The 17,468-nt window shown below is 37.1% G+C and overlaps 1 long non-coding RNA gene across 6 annotated transcripts in view; it reads left to right on the top strand.

The window, feature by feature from the left end:
* The window catches only part of LOC109447115 (calcium/calmodulin-dependent protein kinase type II subunit delta), a 473,975-nt gene that overhangs the window by 279,829 nt on the left and 176,678 nt on the right, over positions 1–17,468 (top strand). For all 6 annotated transcript variants that reach the window (XR_012497242.1, XR_012497241.1, XR_012497240.1 and 3 more), the window contains one exon: positions 16,409–16,556. This is a non-coding gene — a long non-coding RNA (calcium/calmodulin-dependent protein kinase type II subunit delta). The remainder of the gene's footprint in view (positions 1–16,408; positions 16,557–17,468) is intronic.

Genomic DNA, 17,468 nt, shown 5'->3' with positions numbered 1-17,468 from the left:
GGGACTGCTATGCAAAGGTTTTGAGGTTTTTCTCTCCACAGACTTCGCTTATCATGTACTCTTCCTCACAAATACCAGCTACTTCTGCCGCCGTGAACTCCAGTTCCTGTGTCAGCTTAGTGATACTGCCATGCTCATCTTGGGTTCCCCTCCTCTAAACAAGAGCCTGGAAAATGCTTAGAGATAGAAATATAAGTTAAACATGGGATTCACATTCTCTTAGCAAACACAGTCTATGCTACTTGTTGCTCAATATCTGATAAATGCTTTATATTTTTTCCAGTTTTTTGTTTGTTTGTTTTTTGTGGCTGGGTTCATCCACCAGCAGATATACAATCAATTTTTCTAAAAAATAAATGCAGTTAGATATTGTCCAAAAATATAGTAATTCTGTAGTATACCACTTAAGAGTTGATTGCCGTTTCTTGTTTCCTTCACACATAACACTGTCACTTGAGTTTGGAATCACAGATTTGACTGAATTTCACAAGACATCCTGTGAAATTAAGTGTCTTTGATTAAAGACTTATTTCACTTGCTTGCTGAAAACTTATTTTGTTTAAAATACTACCTACAAAGTAAGGGCTCCATAGCTCAGGGGTTAGAGCACTGGTCTTGTAAAATACTACCTACAGTCAAATTATCAGCACTTGTATTTTGCAACTTGCTATCTTACCTAGGATTGGGGATTTGGGACTTCACATGTAGTATAAAATCAGTATGTACTATTTGCTTATTGATAGACGGTGATATGAGGGAATCTGAAATGTTTTATCAAAATGAATCTTAAAATTGTTCTTTAAAATTACTTTTTTAATTTTCTGTTATTTGCTGTTTATTATTTCTGTTATTTATTTTCTGTTTATTATTTTACATAACAGCATTCATACATTAACATACTTTGGTCGATGGCTACTTTCATTCAGTATTATCTTTGTGAGATTCATCCATATTTTTTCATGTAGTGGAAGATTGTTCAGTCATTACTTTATAATAACGTTACTCAATTATCTAAATATACCACAGTTCTTTTATCTATGCTACTTTTTATGGACTGTCTATAGACTTTAACTATAATCAGAAAAGGAAAGAAAACTAACATTACTGAACTAACATTTATTTAACTTTGTGCCAAGTGATTTCCTCACAATATGGCCCACACTCATGTAGTATTGCTAAAATCCAGGCACTTTTCTAAGTGCCTTATGTATATTATTAGTTTGGTGCAAAAGCCATCGCAGTTTTTGCAGTTATTTTTAATCTCTTAAATTGCAATTACTTTTGCACCAACCTATAATTTAATAATCACAACTGCCTTATAAAATAAGTGCTATTACTCTCATTATCCCAATTTCCAGATGGAAATGCTGAGGCAAGATTAAATTCCTGGGTGAAGGAAACATACAGAAATTGCATGAGTTAGGACTTGAGTGTAGGCAGTCTGGAATTCGAAGACATGGTATTAATAATTATGCCTTATTGCCTCTGCATGAACAAGCCATTGCATTTAACCGTATTTAATGGTTACTGCTACTAGATGTTATCTCCATTTTATAGTTCAACAAACATACATATAGAGTTAGTTTCTTCATTGGACAAGAGTTGGGTCTGTCACTCAAATGTTGGTTTTCTACTTTTATACCCTCTACTTCCAATATATATTTTTTAATCCCACTGTGTATTTTAAAATAATTCTAGATTCACAGGGAGTTTCAAAGATAGAACAGAGAGGTCCCATGCACTCTTTGCCCAGTCTCCTGAATGCTAACATCATGTATAACTAAAGACCACACTTAAAGCCAGGAAACTGATATTGATACAGTCCACAAACCAAGTCTGATTTTGTAATAACTTATAATGCTTCAAAAGTTATGAAGCAGAAGGGTGAGACAATTAGTTCTCTTCTCTATAGATAGGGGAAATTGGTTTAGAAGGACCAACAGAGTAGAGTGAGTTAAACTGTGACTCTAAGAATAAAGACTTAAGTTATCTTCAATTCATGAAAGCAATATCCATGTGAGAAATTATGAAAAAGGATACCAGATTCTGAAACATATTGCAAGGGTATTGCTTGTCCAATATCTCTCAGAAAATTGATGGCTATCCTCTTTTGAAATGTTGTCCACTTAGTCTATGGTAGGAATTTTTGCTCTGAAGCATTACAACTCTAAAAATCTTTTCATAGAATTCACTAGAAACCTAGATTCATTGCTCAGAAATGAGTGTGAAACCATTTAGCCTATAAGGCAAGGGAGACCTGCGTTTGCTCTTGCTAGACCATAAAGCAATCTTACCTCAGGTATTCCAATAGCTGCAGCTGCATGAGAATGAGAATTGTGATCTGTTCACAAAAATAAATCTTTGTACCTTTTCCCAAGGTGGAAGTCTGAGATCAGTCCCACGTTCCTTTCAAATCTGAAAACCAAATTCTTGCCGCTATTTAACCCAAAGCCTATGGTGTTCTGTCCAGTCCATCCACTTATTTATTACATGTATAGAGCACTTTTTTTCCAAAGCAACATCTTTGCCAGAGCTGGCTTCCGGAAGAACAACTGATCACAGAAGTGGTGTGGAGCCTGCAGGACAAGCAGAATATCAGGCACTAGAAACAGAAATGGCTCCTCAAGATCTGTACTGTGTGGGTGCTTGTTTCATTTTTTTTTTTTTTTTTTGATAGTTATGATAGGAAATTTTTTAAATCTTGGAAGAGGTGAAATTCTGTTTTAATATATTTGCAGCCCTAAACCATGATGCCTTCACTACTCACTTATCACATTCCAATAGTGAGTTAAAGTGGGAAAAGTTTCATCTTTACCAATTTAAACAAGATAGGAGGAAAAACATAGAAATGTCTCTGGGTCATTGGAATTGGGCTTTGGCAGATTTGCAGACATTTTGATTTGTAGATGTAGCTTCATCTTTCCAATCTGTGTCATACCTCCAAAAAAAGTTTCCCAGTGCACTCCAAAACACATCAGGCAAAATTCCAAACCTTGAGCATATATTGCAGATGGTTTTTGTGTCTGGGAGCACAGGCCCCCTGACCCATATGATGACAGGTGGCATTAACATAGAGCTGCAGACATTCCCATCTCTCCACCCATGTCTTAACAATGTGTGAGCACATTTGTTCATAGTGGATAACTACAGAAGCACTTTGAAACATTGTCAAAGAGGTTGGAGGGACAAGTGAAAGAATAGCATAGTTGAAAGAGCATTACACCAACAGGAAACTTGCTTCTAGAATAGGTCCATCACTACTTGAATCCTGGATTACTCTGAGACCCCAAGGGGCACAGCTATTCTACATGAATAAGGTAAGAGTTCGTTATTTGATATCTCTGGCCATTAGTTTCCTCATCCATACAATAAAGTGGAAATCCTAGATGATTTCTTAGGTCGTTTCCCCACCCAGCCTTCTAGGAAACTCAAATTATATTCTTGGAAGTCATGGTAAAGATAAAGCATATGATAGAATTAAACTGTATGACCAAGTTTTCATATTTTTGTAAGTGAAATGCAATTCAGTCAACATTCAAAAATATTTGTCTGTGCAAAAGTAACTGCAGTTTTGGACTATGAATTTTAAATCATTATAACTAGGCTCAAACAGATCTTTATTAATCAAAATAGGAACCATTACAATCAACACATTTTTGCCAACAAGAAATAAATTTGTTTATTCCTGTAGCATAAAAATCCATGCTTTGGCATTCGGCAAACTCTTGGAAAGCATTTTCTGCATCCTGCTGGTTGTGGAAGCCTTTTCTCTGTATAAAGTTGTCTAGATGCTTGAAGAAGTGGTAGTCAGTTGCTGAAAGGTCAGGTGAATATGGCGGATGAGGCAAAACTTCGTAGCCCAATTTGTTCAGCTTTTGAAGCATTGGTTGTGCAACATGAGGTCGGGCATTTTGTCATGGAAAAGAATTGAGCCTTTCTGTTGACCAATGCCGGCTCTAGGCATTGCACTTTCCGGTGCATCTCATGGATTTACTGAGCATACTTCTCAGATGTAATGGTTTCATAAGGCTGTGGTGGATCAGACCAGCAGCACACCACCAAACAGTGACCATGACCTTCTTTAGGTGCAAGTGTGGGTTTGGGAAGTGCTTTGGAGCTTCTTCTATGTACAACCACTGAGTTGGTTGTTGCCGGTTGTCGTATAAAATCCACATTTCATCGCACATCACAATCCGATCGAGAAATGGTTTGCTGTTACGTAGAGTAAGAGAAGATGACACTTCAAAATGACAATTTTTTTTGATTTGCAATCAGCTCATGAGGCACCCATTTACTGAGCTTTTTCACCTTCCCAATTTGCTTCAAATGACTATAAGATGGTTGACATTGAGTTCTTCGGCAACTTCTCGTGCAATTGTAAGAGGACCAGCTTTGGTGATTGCTTTCAGTTGGTCATTGTCAACTTCCGATGGGCTGGCCCCTGCACTCCTCGTCTTCAGCACTCTCATCTCCTTTGTAAAACTTCTTGAACCATCAGAGTATTGTACATTCGTTAGCAGTTCCTGGGCCAAATGTGTTGGTGTTGTGAGTTGTCTCCGCTGCTTTATGACCCGTTTTGAACTCAAATAAGAAAATCACTCGAATTTGCTTTTTGTCTAACATCAATTCCATAGTCTAAAATAAATATAAAATAAACAGCAAGTAATAAATCATTAGTAAAAAAAAAGTAAAGCAAGAAATGCACATTAAAATGATGTATAACATAACCACATTTACTTAAGAATGTATTCCAATATCAAACAGCAAATTTCAACAATGCAAAAACAGCAATTACTCTTGCACCAACCTAATATATGTTTAGTGCATACCTACTACATGCCAGTGGCATGCTAGAGACTCAAACAAAAGTCTAAAAAAGAGAAACACCAGCCCCTCTGTGAAAAAGACCTTACAGTCTAGAACAGGAGTATCCAAACTTTTTTCAACATTTTTCACCAAGGGCCATATGCGGTAAAATACACAAACAGCCGGGCCACTCACTTGAGGTGAAGTACATATTGCCTCACCTGGTTTATTTAAGTAAACTAAATATATTTTTGGAATTTGCTGCACGCTAATTAACAATGGATCATGGGCCGCAGTTGGCCCGTGGGCCACAGTTTGGACACCTCTGGTCTAGAGCTATAGGCAGACATTAAATGAAAAAGTAAAAAAATATGCTTAATTAATTACAACTATGGTAAAAGCTATGGGAGAAAAGCACAGGATGTTATTGAGAGCTTATAACAGAATTTGGCCATACAGGCCAGATGCATGCTTTGTTGGATTTGTTAAGATTTCACTTAGATGTTCCCAAGAAGCATATTTCTCTCACACATTTGTTTTGGGAAGAGTCATAGAACTCAGCTAAAATTTGTAAAGCATCCTTTGTAGCATTATTTATATCCCGAAACAGTACATGCAAACACTAAATTATGTCATAATAAGAGCCACCGGAAATCATGCTAGGCCTCTCCATGACACAACTTGAAGCATAGCATCAACATGGTTTCCTAGTTTATTTTGGTATCTTTTGTTCTAGACTATCTTCGCAAAGATGATGGGATAGTGAAAAGTCTTGGAAGATAGAGACTATGTTTCCTTCCAGAGCAAAGGGTATATCTGCTTATCACCTTGGAAGGTAGAGATAGTATCTTCCCCTGAAGTAAAGACAAGTATGTTTACTGTCTAGTATAATAAAGATAATGCTCCCCCATTCCCTGGGAAAGGGGAGGCATATTTAATGCTCATTTTAAGTTTTGTGTTCTCGAGGCTCAGGCTTTCTCTCCTGTGACACAATCCACTGTGTTAATCTAAATGTGCAGGTAACATGTGGCTCTCTTCCTGTCACACTGTGGGAACTGGGGCTTTGGGGAGCAATTAAAAATTGCTGATACTCTGGCTTCTGATATTTCTCTGAGTATTAAACTGTCCTTTGTCTCATGTCTTCTGGCAGCATCCATGAAATTGTGGCAGGCTAACTTCATAGTTTGCAAGTCTTAAACCCTTTAAAGTTCTTAATAGTAGCTAATAGAGATGTGGGAACAAGAGTTTTTGTTGTTCTTTTTGTCTTAGGATGACAAATACTGAAGCATATAAGATATATTGAGTCTCCCTTGAGACAAACAACCATGACTTGGAAGCGTTCATGATTCCTGTTTTAAATAGAAGTTCCTTTTGCAGAAGGCATTGCCTATTCATTTCAGTAATAATAATATTAATGATAATTAAAATTCACATCGTCTATGGACCATGCATACTTCCCTAGCACCATGCAAAGCATTTAACATACATCACTTCTTTTAATCCTCAGAACAACCAATGGAGTAGCACACAACACGGCTCATCATGCTTTTGTAATGATGCTTGCTGCTCCTTCTTGTTCTTGCTGTAGGCTTTTTGGTCGTTCCACATTTATCCACGTGGTAACTCTAGCTCTTACCTTATTCATGTAGAATAGCTGTGGCCCTTGGGTCTCACAGTAATCTAGGATTCAAGATAAAGCTCCCTGGCTCCATTTTTCATCCACCGACTGTGGCATTCTGTGGAGGGGCACTCCTCCCTTGGTCAGCATGCACAGAGACCAGAAAGTCACCTCCTTGCCAGGATATACATTATTTAACATTAATCATCCTTAATGACCTCAGGCCAAAATATAAGTCCATACCAGCCCAGACAAACCAGAGTTCCTCTATCCCAAGACTCAATTCCTGTGGTTGCAGTAGAGTAGAAGCATTGTTCTGAAGCCAAGTATATTTTGCGGTTAGTTTTCTTGTGTTTTGAGTATAAATATTACTACTAATAAGTATTTCTATGTGTCTACCACTTGCCACAAACTGGGTTAGGTGCAACACATAATTTCAATTACTCTTCATAGTAACCCAAAGAAATGAAACTAAGGTTCACAAAGATTAAGCAAATTGCAGTGTAGGATATGCAATAAAATATAGTTATTAAAAGTTTTGGTTCTGGAATTAGACTAGACATGGATTCAAGCTCTGGCTCCGTCTGCTAGCTTTAATGACCCAACTGCTAAGCCTCAGTTTTCTGTGTGTATAAGGAGAACAATAATATTAATATTAACTACTTTATAAGGATATTTTGAGGATTTAATATCAGGTTGGTGCAAAAGTAATTGCGGTTTTTGCAATTATTTTTAACCTTTATAAACTGCAATTACTTTTGCACCAACCTAATAAGATAATGCTCCCATATGCTTTGAATAATGTCTAGTGAATAGTAACTGCCATTAAATATTTGCTGTAATTGTTATTAATCCCAATTTAAGGTAAAAAGCGAATGGTAATCCAGTACTTAAACTCAGGATAGGGTTACCAGATAAAATATAAGACACACAGTTAAACTGAATTTCAGGTAAAAAAATGAATAATTTTTTGTAGTCTAAATAAATTTCAAATCTTGCACGGGATATCCGTATACTAAAAATATTCACCTTTATTTCCTGACATTCAACATTAACTAGAAATGTTATAGTTTTACTTTCTAAATCTGATAGCCCTAACTCAAGGTTAATTTGTTCCAAATTCCATGCTCTGTCCACTGTAAGCACTAAAAAAAAAAAAAAACTGGTTATTTTTATACTGTCTATATCATCTTCATTTTCTTCTTGTAAATCCGTTTCTCATTATTCTTAACAGTCATTGCAAAATAGTTGAGAAAAGGGAGATGTAAAGTAATTCAAATAACACTATAGCAACCCTGGAAGAATTTAACCCTGATCCCCCTGATAAGTCCAGTACCCATCTGGCACCCTACATAATCTTTACAATATTGATTATATTCCCCATACTGTATTTCACATCCCCTTGACTCTTTAGTGACTACCAATTTGTACTTTCTAATCCTTTCAACTTCTCCCCCATCCCCCACACCCCCTTCCATCTAGCAACAATCATTTTTTTTCTCTGTATCTCTGAGTCTATTTCTGTTTTGTTTGCTCATTTATTCTGTTCTTTAGATTCCATGTATAAGTGAGATCGTGTGGTATATGTCTTTCTCAGTCTGACTTATTTCACTTAGCATAATATTCTCTAGGTTCATCCATGTTGTTGCAAATGGTAAGATTTCATTTTTTTTTATAGCTAAGTAATACTCCATTGTATAAGTGTACCACAATTTCTTTATCCAATCGTCTATTGATGGGCAATTCAGTTGTTTCTATATCTTGGCTATTGTGAATATTGCTGCAATAAACATAGGAGTGCATGCATTTTTTTCTTTTTCTTTTTTTTTTTTTTTAAATTAAAGTTTATTGGGGTGGAAATTGTTAGCAATGTTACATGGATTTAAAGTGTACAATTCTGTAATGTATCATCTATATATCACATTGTGTGTTCATCACCCAGAGTCAGTTCTCATTCCATCACCATATATTTGATCCTCTTTACCCTCATCTACCAAACAATCCAATTAAAAAAATGGGCAGAGGACCTGAATAGACATTTCTCCAAAGAGGACATACAAATGGCCAATAGACATATATGAAAAAGTGCTCAATATCACTAATCATCAGAGAAATGCAAATAAAACCACTATGAGATATCACCTCACCCCAGTTAGAATGGCTATCATCAACAAGACAAATAGTAACAAGTGTTGGAGAGGCTGTGGAGAAAAAGGAACCCTCATACACTGTTGGTGGGAATGTAGACTGGTGCAGCCGCTATGGAAGGCAGGGTGGAGGTTCCTCGAAAAATTAAAAATAGAATTACCATATGACACAACATATATTTTTTTGAGTTAGTGTTTTGGATTTCTTTGGATAAATACCCAGGAGTGGAACTGTCATAAGGTAGTTTTATTTTTCATGTTTTGAGAAACCTCCATACTGTTTTCCATAGTGGCTGCACCGATTTGTAATGCCATCAACAGTGCACGGGTGTGGGGGGGTTCCTTTTCCCCACATCCTCGTCAGCACTTGTTCTTTGTTGATTTATTGATGAAAGCTATTCTGACAGGAGTGAGGTGGTATCTCATTGTGGTTTTTATTTGTATTTCTCTAATTATTAGTGACATTGAGCATCTTTTCGTATGTTTATTGGCCATCTGTATGTCCTCTTTAGAGAAATGTCTCTGCCCATATTTTAATTGGATTGTTTTTTTTTTGATGTTGAGATGTATGAGTGTTTTATAAATTTTGGATGTTAACCCCTTACAGATGCATTATTGGCAAATATCTTCTCCCATTAGTAGCATGTCATTTTGCTTTGTTGATGGTTTCTTTGCTGTGAAAAAACTTTTTAGTTTGATGTAGTACCATATGTTTATTTTATCTTTTGCTTCCCTTGCCCTAGGGGATATATCAGTAAATATATTACTAAGGGTAATGTCTGCGAGTTTACTAATTGTATTTTCTTGTAGGAGTTTTATACCTGAAGTTGAGGTAGAATAATATAGAATGTCAACTATAATTAAACATATATATTGTATATATAATATATATATATATATATATAATATATACACATATACATATACACCATGTTTCCCCCAAAATAAGATCTACCCCAAAAATAAGCCCCAGTTAAGATCTCAGCCAGAAGGAAGCATTTAGTACATTATGACGATGTTCCAGAAGAAAATGACATGACTGTATTTGAATAAATGTAGATTGTTGTACATGAAAAAATAAGACATCCCCTGAAAATACACCCTAATGCATCTTTGGAGCAAAAATTAATATAAGACCCGGTCTTACTTTCAGGGAAACACGGCATATATAATATATATATTCCCCCCTCACCACAGGATGTAAAGTACAGCATAGAGAATATAGTCAATGGTACTGTAACAGTTATATACTGATGTCAGAAGGATAGTAGACTGGGGGAGTTATCACTTTGTGAGGGATGTAAATGTCTAATCATTATGTTGTTTTGTACACCTGAAACAAATATAAAAAAGTAAAATAAAATAAAATAATTTAGGAAATAGAGAAGCTGAATTAAGTGATAAGAAATGGTCAAGTGCTAGCTTTCCTTGGGAAGCCTGCCTTGAGTTCTCCATGCTGGGTTAATTGGCCCATCCTGTGCCCACATAGTGCTCAGACATGTTCCTCTCACAGAACACTTCTCACACTTTGCAGCTTTTCCAACACGGGCCATCATCAGAATCACCTGGAAAACATGTTAAACCAGACACGGCTGGGCCCCACTCTCACAGATTCTGCTTCCGGAGATCTGGGTGAGCCCTGAGGATTTGCATTCTACAAGCTTCTGAGTAATGCTAATGTGGTTAATCCAGGGGCCACACTTAGAGGACTTTGCTTCCACTATAATTGTAGGTTTACTCCTTTGTCCTTTGACTAGATGGTGAGATCTTTGAGGGTTACTCTAATGCAGACTCCCCATAATTCAATTTTCCAAAAGTTAGTTCACCAAAGATGAGCTCACCAGCTCACTGAAGATTTGTTCTCTGTTATGTTTGTTTTTCCTCTGCCCCATCTCTGTTCTGCCCATGTTCTTGTCCTAGCATTGGCCTGGGAGAAAAAAATGGCTGTGGTGAACTCACCTATATTCTGTGTCTCTGTGGCTGTCCCAGAGGTGAGAGCACCGGGCCAGGCAAGGACATGAAAATGGATAGGGAATACACCCACTGCTATATAGAAGTTAAAATAACACACACATACACACACACACACACACACACACACACACACACACACACGGGAAAGCAAATACAATCACCTAAGTAATGGCAGAAGTAAAAGTAAATGCAACAGTAAAACAAAAATATGTTTGATTTTTTGTGTTTGTTTTTGTTTTGTGTGTGTGTGAAGTAGCCTTTCATTAATTTAGTCACTTAGTGAATTAATATAAGGAGGCTTTTTTGTTGTTCCTGTATTGCCATGTGAAAAAATTGACTTCAGTCTCTTCTTGGGCCAGGAATTGTGCAGTTTATATATCCACATAGCATTAAACAATATATAGCACTTGTAAGTACTGAATAATTTTTTGTGTAATTATTGAATAAATGAATTTATAGAGCTCAATTAGCCGTGGTATTCTTCAACCTTGTGACTTATGAAGGACTATTATTTAAATATCAAATTGGAAGGAAATTAGCAGTTTTTCCAGTAAGATGGGCCAAAAAGTGATCATTATAAATTTAATGCATTATCTCTAAATGAAAAGTGTGTCTCCAAGGAGTACCTTCTGTTCTATGAGACTATGATTCAATACATTCTATTTTTTCTTCTGGCAACAATTTCTTTATGCATTTGAAGTGCAAAGATTTTACAAAAGTTAGAAATAGCATTGAGAAAAATTCAAAATCAGGTTGTCTATATTAGTACCCTGCCTCCGGAAGCTATAGTAATGTGAGTCTTTCTGTTGAATTGGAAAATTTTGGCTGTAATGGAAGATGTGCCAAGGACATACTGACGATCACAATTCATTTCAGTGAAGCTTCAGTAACACATAGTTGAAAGTGTGGAATATACAACTGCTATGTCTCTATGTGCCACAGATTAGGAATTTCCTTTAGTCCTTCCCACATAGTTTAGAAGAAAAGTACTTATTATGTGGTCTGGAAATCTTTCAAAAACAAATATCCTTTTCAAAGTCATCTCACATCATAGAATCTCATAATTGGAGGGGACTTGAATTATTATGTGGTTAAAATACAGACTTAAAATAGAACTTTCTTTTATATTATCCCTACCCATTTTTCTCCTGGTGGCAGGCAGCTCACTACTGCACAAGGCACCTACACAAGAGGTTTATTTGCAATAAAATCAATTCTTGTTTTGGGCTAGAATTCAATTTTACTAATACTGTCAAAACTGATGTAAGTTCTTTATTCACTTATTTAATTTACTTATCTCTTAATGCGTACAGTCATAATCAATGAGCTAGGCATTGGGATACAAAGTTGGAAGACAATGGTCTTTGCTCTCAAGGATCTTACAGTTTAGTGGGAAAAGGAACATGGACACAAATAATTACAATACAAAGAAAGATTGATTTGATGATGGTACATATACGTGTTGTGAACACTTAGGTGTTGGAGTTTCTAAATTAAACTTGTGGGTTAGAGAGGCATCATGGAATAGGTAATATTTTAATTGTTATATATAAAAGATAAGTTGCATTGTAGGCAGGAAAAGAGCATGCACAAAGGCCAAGGTATTAAGAAAGATCACTGTGAGTTCTGGAGCATAGACCATGTGCATGTGTGTTGGGGTGAGCAAAAGGGAAGTTAAAAGTGGAGAGTTACAGGAATGGCAGGACGTGAAGCAGGACACATAAGTAGGGGCAGAATATTCAAGTGATTTTAATCTTTACATAGGCACTGCAAGATGTTAAGCAAGGAGAAGTAACAATCATATTTTCATGTGACAAAGATAATATTGGCAACACCCCATAGGATGTATTTGTGTGAGATGAGACAAAATAGGTAAGTGAGAAGCCCCACTGCAATTGTCTAGACCAGACTAGGAAAAAGAGTGAAAAAGAGATGAGGGAATAGATTTGAGAGATATTTATTAATAATTATTTAGAATAACTGGCAAGATTTGGTGACTAATTTTTTTGAAGGAAAAAGGAGATGAAACAATATGTCATATGTATTCAAGTTTTGTGACGTAGACCCTTAACCCTCATGGACCAGCACTGGCAGCATCAGGGAACTTGCTAAAAATGCAGATTCTCAGGTGATGCTTTTGCATATTAAAGTTTGAGAAGCACTAACTGAAGCCAAAGAGTGGGCAAGAGTGCCATGCATTGAAACACAAAACCCTGGAAGAAAACACTGCAGGTTATGAGGTAGGTAGGTCATTCAGAGTAGGAGAGGAGGAGAAATCATTTCAGTTTAGGCGTATTGAAGAGTTTGGTCTGTCTGTGGGAGATCCAATTTAAAAAGCCCTTATATATAGTATTCTAGAGCTCAGGACGGATACCATTACAGCAACCATCAGAGCATAGGAAACAGTGGAATTACAGGATTAGAGCAAATTGCCCAAGAATTCCTAATCATTGAAAAGATAGACGATTTTCAAGTCAGTTTTTTTCAAGTTGAATCATTTGAAAACATATCTGAGGTAGCTAGTCCCCTCCTTATATGTTCGTACTATCCCCATGTCAAGAGGTGGGGTTTACCTTCTTGAAACTGGATTGCACTTGAGACTGGCTTTGGCAAAGAGAAAACATCAGAAGTGACATCCAATGACTTCCAAGCCCAGGCCTTAAAAGAATGAGCATCTTCCACGTCCTTTCTCTTGGAAGTCAAAACAACATGGACAGCCATGTGGAATAGAATGGAGGCACTGCTGTCAATATCTCCAGCTGAGTCCCCAGCTGACAGCCAGTACCAACACGAGATATGCGAGTGACCCATCTTGGATATTCCAGCCCATCAAGACCCAGATGACTGCAAACCCAGCCAACATCACCTGAAATAGAACTGTCAAGCTCAACTGATTGAGTCAATTATACATAAAAGATGGTTGTAGTTTTAGGCAAATAAGTATTGGGGGTGGTTTGTAACACAGCAGAAAATAATAGAAATAATATATGTCCTCACAATCTTTTTAACAGTCTATCTTTGGGCAGTTGGGTAAACACAGGAGATATCTCTATTTGAAAATTAATTTTAAAAACATGCCTACTTACATGTACATACATGATGGATGAAGAAAAAAAATTTAATTGGCAATACTTATTACTTATAATTAAATATCCAGGTACAAATTTGGGAGTCTCTGATGCTATTAGGTGATTTTACCCCCACAATTGTCTTCTCCTCTCACCTCTGCATCCCTGTTGCTATTGTTTTAATTCAGTCTACCACCATCTGTTACCTGGAGTATAGTAAGGATTTTTATACCTTCAATTTTCCTGGTTTAGTCATACCCCTTAATGCCACCAGAGTGATCTTCCTAAAAGTAGTTTTGAACAAAGATTTCACTGTTGTATTATTTACTGTTGAATCAATTCATTCATTCATTCATTCATTCATTCATTCATTCAATTATGTTCTTTATCAAAGCATGAAGGTTGTTCATGATCTTAGTTGAATCTAATTGTCCAATCTCATCTCCCTCCATGAACTTCTTCCCCCACAGTGATTTTTCTTGTTGTTGTTCTGTCCACATTGGACTATCTTCTGTTCTCCACATCTTTGGCATGACTTCCACAACTCTATGAATTTTCCTAGGCCTTATTGCTCTTCTCCCTTGTGACACTATTCTTATATGACAATTGTCTTTATCCTTCAAGAATCAAGTCAAATACTACGTCCTTGGTTAAGAGTTTTCTATACCGCTACTCAGTGCTAATGACTCAACTTTCCTTGAAACTTTTTTAGTCACTTTCACCAATTGGAAGCATCATATTACACATGTACTGCATTAAAGACTTCGCATACAGTGTGCCTTTTAATCCATAAAACAAACAGCAACAAACCACAAAATATAATTATGCATTGCAGGCAAACCCTGGAGAGCTAAGAATATGCAAAGGCACTGAGGCATGAGAAGCCACAAAGTTCCATGACCTACCAAAAAGCTTAGAAATTGCTACACTATGAAGTGAGGAATGAGACGACCAAAAAGGACTCAGGATGAGTGGTTAGGGTTTAGATTGGGAAGGTGGTGTTAGTAGGGTTACTATTTCCATTTTATAGATGAGAAAAGCATGTCATAGATAAGAGACCCTAGGAGCAGGGTGATTATGCAATTTGCCCAAGGTCATGGTGGTGTTAAATTGCAGAGCTAGAATTCTAGTCCAGGCTTACTCTACCCAAATGACTGAAGTCTTAAGCACCAAATTATGTTATCTTGATCTGAGGAGCATATTTGTTTGTACCCTTAGTAGTCTTTAAAGATCTGTCTCCCACTAGATTTTAAGCTCCTTGGTGGAGACTTCCCACAATCTCTGCACTTAGCAAGGTGCTCGGTATTTCTTTGCTATTTGTTAATTGATAGTTTAATTCAGATTAGTGAGGTACGCCATTTTAAACTTTCTACATGACTTAGTTTGAAGTGCTAAGGGGCAGAGAGAAGAAAGTTTACATCCTGTATTTGCTGCCTTAAAACTAATAAAACTGGAAAGGGAAGACAGATGTTACTACCACCCCACCAACCCAGATGGAGTTAAAAAAAAAAAAAAGTGCTCTACCAAATCTCCTTTTCCAGTTAATCAATCTCTGTGCAAGCATTTCTCACACATTTCCTATTCCTTCCATGTTAATGTGGACCAATGTCTCCAAAGTTGATACGCATGGTGACAGACAGCAGGTGTTGCCTAAGAAAGGAGGGGACAAAAGCACTTACTCTATGGTAGAGTCTACTAGACAATTTATTCACCTGGCACTCACTGCATTAATATTCAGGACGAGCTCATTGTTTTGGCAATCAGCATGCTGCTTCTCCTAGGGAAAGAAGAAATCACGGTCTCCTTCTATTTCACAGCCCCCTGATCCCATTCTCTATCCTCATGAACTCTCTTCCTCCACCACAACAACAGTTTTGCTAATGTGGGGATTACAGTGTAAACTACAAATGGAAAGATTACTTTTTAGGGAGGATACAGAAACAGTGAAAGCAGGAACTCGTCAAGCGTTCTCCACTGTCTTTAACCCATGCTCCAGGTTCTACTTACCACAATGAAAAGAGGATATAAGTTCCAGATCTTGTGCTTAAGAAAAATATCCACTAACAATATTTTAACATGGTTCCAGTAGGATGTTTCATGAACCTACAGAGCATCCAAGGACTTCCTATTCATAAGTATAGTTGTGGAGGGTTAAAAACAATGTCTTTGCATGGCGTAAGAAGCCTTTCCACCTTCCCAATCTATACCCTAACCACTTGTCCTGAGTCCTTTTTAGCTGTCTCATGCCTCACTTCAAGTGTAGCAATTTTTAAGCTTATTGGTGGATCATGGAACTTTGTGGCTTCTTGTGCCTCAGTGCCTTTGCATATTCTTAGCTCTCCAGGGTTTGCCTGCAATGCATAATTATCACCAACCTTGAAGACTTGGCTTAAGTACTAAGTCCTCTGAGAATCCTTTCCCACATTTCAGGCCAACTTAGGCTTTTTTTCCTGTATATTCTTACTAAAATTTGTAGAACTGTCCATCAAATTGCATTGTAATTGCTAGTTTATGTCCTCATGTAACAGTACTTGTTAAGGGCAGGAAACTTGTTTAAGTATTTTTTTGTATTTTTATGACCTAATATGTAAAGGGATTCAAACTTTTTCTGTTCGATAAGTGACTGTAATATAGCTCTCTATTTCAATAGTTTTGTAGGTTCTGATTTCAGATCATCTGGGGTGATACCCTGGTTCTACCACTACTAAGTTACATGATGTTAGGTAGGCCACGTGTCCCTGCAGCTTCCATGACTGTCTCCAACCAGCTCCATGTCTTTGTATGTCTTACTAAAGGTACAAACTCCTGGGAGAGGGCACTGAGTTGCTGAATTTAAGTCACACGGCACCTTCTGGCTAAACTGGGCAAGGAGAGGAAGATCTGCAGTGAGAGGCAGCCATTTCCTTCAGGACCATACACCTTGGGCATTTCCACAAAAAGAAGGTAAGAATGTAAATAGGGTGGTTGCCAGAGTCTGCGGGAGGGGAGAGGGGAAGTTATTGTTTAATGAATACAGAGTTTCAGTTTTGCAAAATGAAGAGTTCTGGAGATGGATGGTGGTGACGGTTGTACAACAATGTGAATGTACTTACTGCCACTGAACTGTTTACTTTAAAATGGTTAAGATGGTAGAATTTATGTTATGTGTGTTTCATTATAATTAAAAGAGCATTAAGATAATCAAGTAAAATAAAAGGAATGCAAATAGGAAAGTGGATATTGATAGTCAAAAAATGGTAAATGTCCATACGTCCATGTCAGGGCCCAAAAGAAGTGCTTAGAAATCATCATTTTTAGTTCTGGAGACTCCAGAGGTGCTTTGCTACTGTGTGGTCTTGGCAAGTCACTTTACCCCTCAGAGGCACAGAGTAAGACCAGATTGTCCTGGTCAACCACTGCTCTGTTTCTGCTCCCTGACCCTGTGTGGCTCTTCTGGTTTCTCTTTGTTTACCAGGTCTACTCTTTCAGACTTTTGTCAATGGGACAGGGCCCTAATAACTTTCCAGTAAATTCTTTTTCTGCTTAAGATTGCCAGAGTCTATTTCTTTTGCGTGTAACCAAGAACCCTGAGTAATAAAGACTTTTTACTTAAACAAACCTCCTAAGAAACAGTATGGGAGAGATCCAAAGGGGTGGGTGCACACCCAGTAAAATATTTGGGACCCTTGTGAAATTTTCTCATCCCACGTAGAGATTTTTCTCTAACTGATGCACTGTTAATTATTTCTTGGCAGATCTGAGGTTTTATTTAAATAAAGTTTGTGTAAATCGTTCTTGAAGATGATCATATTTCAAAATTTTCATATACGGTCTCTTAGGCCTTCCCTGACATCTTCCATCACTGCAATGCTTTTC

The sequence above is a fragment of the Rhinolophus sinicus genome, linkage group LG06 (assembly GCF_036562045.2).
Source record: "Rhinolophus sinicus isolate RSC01 linkage group LG06, ASM3656204v1, whole genome shotgun sequence".
NCBI lineage: Eukaryota > Metazoa > Chordata > Mammalia > Chiroptera > Rhinolophidae > Rhinolophus > Rhinolophus sinicus.
This window is presented reverse-complemented; position numbering and strand designations above follow the sequence as displayed.